General features: G+C 37.2%; 1 pseudogene; it reads left to right on the top strand.

Moving 5' to 3' along the window:
• On the top strand, positions 1-912 carry LOC148789762 (mitogen-activated protein kinase kinase kinase 20 pseudogene; annotated as a pseudogene).
• Positions 913-8,646: the final 7,734 nt, after the last annotated feature.

Genomic DNA, 8,646 nt, shown 5'->3' on the forward strand with positions numbered 1-8,646 from the left:
ATGGAGGATATTCATGGAGGGACGTGGATAATATGTGTGAAGATTGGTAAAGGAAGCTTTTCCATGGTTTCTTTGGCGATAAGGAGGAAACCCAACAAGCGCCATAGTCCATTGCCTCTTGTAATGGCCGTGAAGTATCTGAATCGTATTCTCTTCAAAAGGAGAGAGAAATTCTGTCCAACCTTAGTGGATTCCCTTACATCCTTCGTTGATTTGGAGACAAGGTAACAACTGTGAATGGACATATGATCTATAACGTGTTGTTGTGAGTATGGCTCTGGAGGCACCATTGTAGACAGAATAAAAAATTCGAATGGTGGCTTGCCTAAATCAGAAGTCAAGCTTTATACCAGGTTGATTCTTTAGAGGCTTGCTCATGTTCATTCTCGTGGATACGTTCATTGCAATATCAAACCTGAAAACATCCTTCTTGTATCATCATCATCTTCTTCTTCAAGGAAGAGAAAGGGAAGGAATGATGACTTTGACTACGTTGCAAAGATAGCTGATTTTGGATTGGCGAAGAGGATTTAACAGAGCAAGAAGGAGCCACCCTGCTTGAGGGGCACACCTTTGTATATGTCACCAGAATCCATTGTTGATAATGTTCAGGTGCTGCCATGCGACATATGGGTTCTCGGATGTGTAGTGATTGAGATGCTTACAGGGAAGCCTGCATGGAGCTCCAAGTTAGGTGATGATAGCGATGATCTTCTGTGTTAGATAGGAGTGGGCTATGAATCACCTGTGGTACCCAGTGAAACGTTAAAAGAAGGGAAGGATTTCCTAAAGTGATGCTTTGTGAGGATTGCTAACTTCAGGTTGACGGCTGACATGCTCCTGTTGCATCCATTCATTGTAGAGAAGGTGCCTTCCCCAGTAGCAGCAACAACAATAAGGGATCAAGAGTAGTGGAGAACTGTAGAAGAGGTGATGATGGAAGACAAGAAAAGAAGAGTTACAAGTTGCACTACTAGTGTTAATGAATTAAGGCAAATGGCAATATCCTTAATAGTATAGGGATGGTACAGAGACAAATTGTATAGAAATAGAAGGAACAATAAGGGGATAGCTTAAGTAGTTAAATGTATAGATCTTATAAGAGAAAGCCATTTATTCCTACTTATATTGGGATTCTACAATTATTTTATTTTATTTTTTTGATTTGGGATATGAAGAATGATTGACATCAATTTTATTCATTGTAAAGTTTGGTAGAAGTATTGATTTAATGAAATTCTTTTTTCTTGAGTTCTTTATCATGATCTTTTGGCATTCTATTAGCATTGCTGAACCTATGAGCTTGTGCTACCTTGTAGCCCGTTTGGATATTGGGTAGAAAGAAGTCATCATTTTGTTCTTTTCTTTTGCAATTTGCATTTTAAAGCAGAATTAACTGAAAATGAATCCATTCCCGGTTGTTAATGAAATATTGGGAACAAGATTATTTCAACAAATGAGATCAATTACAATTTTCTCTTAACATAATAAATCCACATGAGGTGAGGCCAGTGTGGGTTTTTGTCCATCCATCATACTTTTTATAGAATACAGGGAATTTAAGAAAACCCCCAATGGAGTACACTGGTGATGCCATGAGTAGTAAGCATCTGAAGTTTCTCATGTATGATCATTGCATTTACTATCAAGACAAATCTTAAAGTCTAAAGAGTTGCAATAAATTGTTGATTGAATAACATTAGAAAGAACTACACTTCTCAATGAAGCTATCATGCTAATTTTAATGAATGTGCCTCTTGACCAATTTATGCACCACCTCAGGATCAAGCGACCAAGATACAAGAACAGGAAGGATGTCCCCAAAATTAAAGTTCATATGGTGCAAGTTTCACTAGATAAAAAAAAGCATGTCTTTCATGTAACTTAATTCAATATATGAATATATGTAATTTGACATTAATAACCATCCAACTGAAGATAATAAAGAATTATATGGAGATAATTGATTGGTGCTTGTCATATAATGCTCCTTAACTGGAAATTTTACTCTCATAAAGGAAAATCAATGCAACATAAATAATGAAGATCAAGAACTAACCATGCCTTTCTTTGAGCACCTTTCACTTGTTATGGGATTTAAAGCTCACTCCCCATCAAAGAATTTAGTCCTTGTGTCCAAGTAGACCATAAAATAGAAATTTTCACCAAGCAAGAAATATACAAAGATTAATTCAAGATAGAGATAACCAAAGGGTTGGGAAATTCTGAATTAGTCTTGATTTACCCATGAGGGTATACAAACATAGAAATGATCATATGATTGTTCGTATAGTTCAATTGATTTTTCATCCAATAAACATTGATTCCTCAACCTGTAGTTTGCTCCACATTTCATTAACAGTGCCCATGTAGATCATTTTGTCCATGGTACTCAAACTGCAGAACAATGGGGCAGTGCAGTTTTGATGGTGCATCAGAGGTCTTGCATGACACAATATCAGGGAAAAAATAGGAAATTCATTAACTAGAAAAATCCATTGGTTATGGTCAACTTAGAGGCCTTGCATGACCCATATGAGGAATGCATATGAAGTAAAATAAAAGAGGCAAGGAAAGGCTTAGACCATTGGGCAAAATGCAAGCTAGTTTTTTCTGAAAAGTTAGTTACAGAAACACTTCCAACAAGCCATTATAAGAAATAACAATAGTAATATTTATGGGCTAGATCTATAAAATAGCATTTGGATGCTATTATAATTAAAATGGCTTGTACCAACCTTCTTTTCCTTTTTTCCTTCAAGTGCATCACACATTTTATATATCCCATGTCTACACTCTACAATTATTTGGCTTGTAAGACCTAGATATGGTTTAAGCTAAACTTTGGTCTCTGTATGTACTACTATCTAGTATCAGAACATAACAAGACAAAGATGCACCAAGGATTTCCATACAACTACTATCTAGTATCAAAACCAAGCAGCATGATCTTAGGCCATGTTTGGGCGTGCTTAAAAATAAGTGTTTATTTAAAATAAGTGCTTATTTGGGCCATTAAGCACTTATTGGTATTAGGGAAATAAGCCTAAAATAAGTGCTTATTTTAAAAATAAGGGCTTATTTTTTAAGCCCAAATTTTTAGCTTTTTCTTTAAGTGCTTATACAATAAGCACTTATTCAATTTTTTCTTTCAAAATTATCCCTAGTTGAATTTTAAAATACCACTTATAAAATTACCCCTAGTTGAATTTTATAAAAGTACTTTTATGAAACCACTTTTACAAAAATAATTTTATAGAAGTACTTTTACGAAAGCACTTTTAAGAAAGCACTTTTATAAAAGTACTTTTACGAAAGCACTTTTACAAAAGTACCTTTATGAAAGCACTTTTACGAAAATACTTTTATGAAAGCACTTTTATAAAAGTACTTTTATGACTTTATAAAGTGCTTTTATAAAAGTACTTTTATGACTTTATAAAGTGTTTTCATAAAAGTGCTTTCATAAAAGTACTTTCATAAAAGTGCTTTCATAAAGGTACTTTCGTAAAAGTATTTTCGTAAAAGTACTTTCATAAAAGTGCTTTCATAAAAGTGCTTTCGTAAAAGTACTTTCGTAAAAGTACTTTCGTAAAAGTGCTTTCAAAGGGTATATTTTGAAAATTTGAAAGAAAATAATCAAGGACAAAATAGTCACAAATGCTTGTTTAAGTGCTTATTAGAGAAAAAGACTACAAAACGCCCAATATAAAATAAGTGCTTACTTTAAAAAATAAGCACTTGAAAAAGTTTGGTGCCAAATGCAAATAAGTGCTTATTTGGATAAGCACTTGTTTTTAAGCACTTATTTTTAACTTAAGCACTCCCAAACATGGCCTTAATAAAGAAAAAAAAAATGATTAGCCCAAAAAAATTTGTATGAGCATGCATGGAAACACAATGCAAAAGGTACAAACAAGTCAATTCCTTATACACCTTTAGGAATAGGAATATTATATAATACGAAAAGTAAGCACAAAACCACGTTAACATATTAGGAGAAAAGAGTAGGAAACACAATGGAAACCATACTATGGCAAAAAAACAATGTTTTCGAATTGTCGTTGGCACGGACGGTCAGACCGGACTGGAAACCATTCAGGAGATCGGTTCTGTTTTACCCCAAACCCAGCCTTTGGTCAAAATCTGTTGAATTAGTCAACAAATTGTTGACCCGACTGGTTTTGACCGTTGAACCATTCGACCTAGAGAATGGTTTGCGGTTTATTACTTCTGACAAGTTTTGTCAAAAGATTTACTGGAGAGAGATGTGTGAGACAATGAGATATCTCACATTTAGAGATCTGGAGAGCAGTTTAGACTCTAGACGACAGATCTACAAGAAAGAGAGTGAGAGTTGAGATTGAGGAATCTCAGATCTACTTTCACAGCCAGTTTGCCACCATTGTCGTCGTCGTCGTCACCGTTGCAGCCTGCAAGTCCTTCTCCTCCTCCTCCTCCTCTTCTTCTTCTTCTTCTTCTTCTTTTGCTTCTTCTTCTTCTTCATCCAACAACTTCTCAAACCTCTCCCATTCAAACCTTATTTTCTCTTATATTTATATGCATATTACCCTAATATTCCAATCTAATGGGTAAGATGTTCAAACCGTTTGACCTAAACGGTCGAACCGCTTACCCAAAAACCGGTGAAAAGAACGGTTCTGTTTTCGGGTCGGTTTTCAAAACCTTGTTCCAATATAATGGGTAAGATGTTCAAACCATTCAAACCATTTGACCCGGGCAGTCAAACCACTGACTCATAAATCGGTGGCAATAACGGTTCCATTTCTAGGTCGTTTTTAAAACCTTGTTCCAATCTAATGAGTAAGATGTTCAGATTGTTTGGTGGCAATAACGGTTCCATTTCCGGGTCGTTTTTAAAACCTTGTTCCAATCTAATGGGTAAGATGTTCAGATTGTTTGACCCGGAAACCGTTGGCTAGAACGATTCTGTTTTCGAGTCGGTTTTTAAAACCTTGAAAAAAACTTTAGAACTCAAATTCCAATATGAAATTAAAAAAAAAGACAGAAATGGAAAGTTTTGAACAAATCATCACATTGAGGTAACAAATCCTACAATAGTGAGGATATACATCATGCAAAGGAAAGATACCTTTGAGTTCTGGAGATTCACTGGTTGCAAGTTATTTTGACATAGTTGCTGCTTGGCTAGACAATCAACAAGCAATAGGAAATGGTTTCCACTTTCCAAGTAAACATTGAGAAGCAATGGCCAACCCATGCAAGCAATTCTGATCCATAACGGGTGTGACAAACATATTGTTTTGCTGTCCTACTTTACATGGATTAACCATTTCCAACTGTGGATTCATGAGGAAAGTATGATTCTAAGGATTGGGATTTGAATAGTGATGGTGTGCGATCCAATCACTCCTAGCTGGCGATTGCATGGCTCCTGGGTGGTACCTGAGATGGGGAAGATGAGGAATTCCTGGGGGACTTGTTTGGCGGGAACACTCCATTGCTTAAGTTAGAGCTCTGTGAAAAATGCAAGGAGAGTAAAAAGGGGGCTAAGAGTGCAGATAGCGCGGGTATCAAGAGATTACCTCTGCCCTTTGGGATTGGGGCTACTTATAACAGAACTCTGTCAAATCAGGCCCACCTGCCTCTGTCAAGGCAGGTATAACCGCCATTGTCATCCTGCCGCAGCCGTTACAGCCAGGGCTGAGGTGGCACGTGCGGGGCCGTCGTTGCAGGGTACATACTTATCAGATGTAAGACATCTTCCAGAGGTGGCGGGCACAACACTGTCTGACAAAAGACGTGGTCACAGTCTCTAGGTTTGTCAGGTACAGTTGTCAGGCAGGAGATCTTCCTGCGATATGCCGAACTACTCTTCCGCGAGCTACCCCGCAAGTGGCGAGTTGCCCGTGGCAAGTTCTTCCGAGCTGCCTGTGGCGAGCTACACCAGCGACACTGATTCGAAGTGTCTCTACCTCGGGGTGTTCATTTTTGGAAGTGGCCTAGAACCTACTGGGAGGAGCTCGGGCATTAGGAAAAGTCAGGGGGCCCGAGCTCAGAGGTAGCTCGGAGCGCCTCAGCCTTGGAGAGAAGGTGCAAGCCAGACGACTCTCGACGAGTAGCCTAACCCGCCGAGTTGCCAGATTAAACTCGGTGAGCCCTTCCCGCCGAGTTGCAGCTATGCTTGCTATGGTGTCATGTTGAATCATCACTTCAGCAAGATCACACCCACGTGTCCCCGTGCTACGAGATCGGACTAAATCATCCTCCATCAAATAGCTTGACTCAAACATCCAAATAAAGGATTAGAATTTAGAACAATGAGGTGCATTATGGGGACCCTGAATTGCAATGGAGCAATGCATGTATGGATTTCAAAACCATAAGAAAAAGATGAACAGATTTTTTTCCAAAGCAAATAGATGGCATCAAGAAATCCTCTTATACTCCTTTCTCGTCTGTTACTTTCTTCACTCTTCAACGACTTCAACGGTCGATTGAATGCAACCGTTGAGGGATTGAGACTCGACTCTCAAATGGCGAGAATCAGTTTTGAACCATCTTGCTTTATGTTTGGTACGGTGGGTTATGGGTATTTATCGGAATGACGCCATTTTAAACATTTTCTGTTATTGTTATTTGGTTGGTTTTTCTGCGAGAGTTTCAAGAAAATAGATGCCATTAAATGGACCCAATGGTCTAAATTACCCTTACTTGCATATTTTGAGGTCCAATGGTTGATTTTGGATGAAAATCACATCCAACGGTCAGAATGACTGGTATAGGGATGTATTTGTGGGTGGTCTTTATTTGTTACATTCAAATAAAAATTGCCACCACCAAAAATAAAATTGCAAAAAGTAATAGATCATAGGGTCGACGACAACGAGAAAAAGAGCAGAGATGATCTGTGAACAGGGGAGATTTATGGGAAGAAGTAATAGATCTGAAAAAAAAAATGTCAATATGAACTAATGTTCCTCATTTCCTGTCATAGGGTCATAAGAACCATCAATATTTAAAATACAAGCTCTTGACTGAGATGTATTATTGGATTCACACCACTTGGTAAGTCTCTGCTTTGTTTACTATTTCTTGTCAATATGCAACCTTTGTCCAATAGAAAGAGCATTGTTTCTTTATTGTTGGTGGTTCTTATCGATTTGATCCATCCCGAAAAGACATGGTGTAATGGTTGGTTGGTTACCCTATCTGGATTGAACCCCACTTGTCCTTTATACCATATTGCTCTAGCGTATGGACAAACAATGAATACATGATTTGACAAAAGATGCAAATTTGATCTTCTTTACTGATCCAACGTTTGCTTCCCATAGAAGCTTCCAATCAAAATGAGGTGAGGATGTTGTAGAGGGGATTCTTGTTGAACAGATAAGGATAGACTGATTGAACATCTGAGCTCATTTGGAAGAGCTCAAAGATCCAAATGAATAAATTTCGAATACATTGTTGGTTCCATGAACCATCATCATTCAACAAATCCTTCATTGTTGTAAGAGTTCCCTATTGTTTTTGGAACCGGAACGCCATTGGTAAGAGAGGGAATCCAGGGGTCATGAAAGGCTTTGATTTTGGAGCCATCTCTTAGCAGCCATAAAAGAGTGGAGCTATTTTTCCTTTTGGGGGGCTTCGAAAATGCTCTTACTATGCAAATATTTATTTTTAATAATTTGACTCCACAAAGTGTTTGAAGTGAGCAATCTCCATATTTGTTCACAAAATAAGGCTTGATTCCTTTGGAGGCTGTGACTTGATCCGAGTTCCCCTCTGGGAGAATGACCGTTCAGCCTAGGGTCAAAATTCATAAGCCCAAAGTACAATTAGGGTAGGTGCCAGCTTGGAATTGATGCTAATTCATGGGTGGGTATGAATGCATAGAGTATGGGTTTTTGACCTTTTGAATGTTGATAGATTTGCAGGGGAATTCAAAAATCTGCATTAAGCCTATTCATACTTTTCCGTCCCCCTAATTTTTTCTATGGAATTGTATGCCTTACTCCATTCTTGTAATTGTGCCACTAGTAGGCATTTATAGCTCCCTCATTATGTTGTATAAAATTTTAAGCGTTGAGGGTTAAGCATGCACCACGTGGAGTTCTTTATATATAGAACTCAAACATTCACGTGTTGTGTTATATATATATATATTTAAATAAGGGGGAGGTCTTTATATTTTACCCTTAAATTTAAATTCAAATTATGTATAGAATATAAAAATATATTAGTTTTTCAAGCCATCAAACCAGTGTAAATTTATCAAATATTTTAGCCAAATTGAACTCAAAATGAAAAATATAATTCAAATTAAATTCAAACTCAAACTCGAAATGTAGGAATATTTTAATCAAATTAAACTAAAGCCCTATTCGCTTTTTGGTAAGTTACTTACCCTGGTAATTGTTTCCTAGGAAGGACTTACCTGAGTAAGTGCATTTACCCATGTTCTTTTATCTCCCGTGTAAATAAGGCAATAATCATTTTAGCCATAAAAATCCATTATTAAAGGGGGCATTTTTGTCCCATTAAAATGTTGGCAATTTTCCCTCAGGTGGGAAAGTTATTTACCCACTAAGGAGATGGGTATTATTTACCTGAATAAACTTTTCCTATTCTTCACATAAATCTGAAAAAAGAACATGTGAT

This window comes from Nelumbo nucifera, chromosome 8 (assembly GCF_055504915.1).
Source record: "Nelumbo nucifera cultivar China Antique chromosome 8, China Antique-T2T, whole genome shotgun sequence".
NCBI lineage: Eukaryota > Viridiplantae > Streptophyta > Magnoliopsida > Proteales > Nelumbonaceae > Nelumbo > Nelumbo nucifera.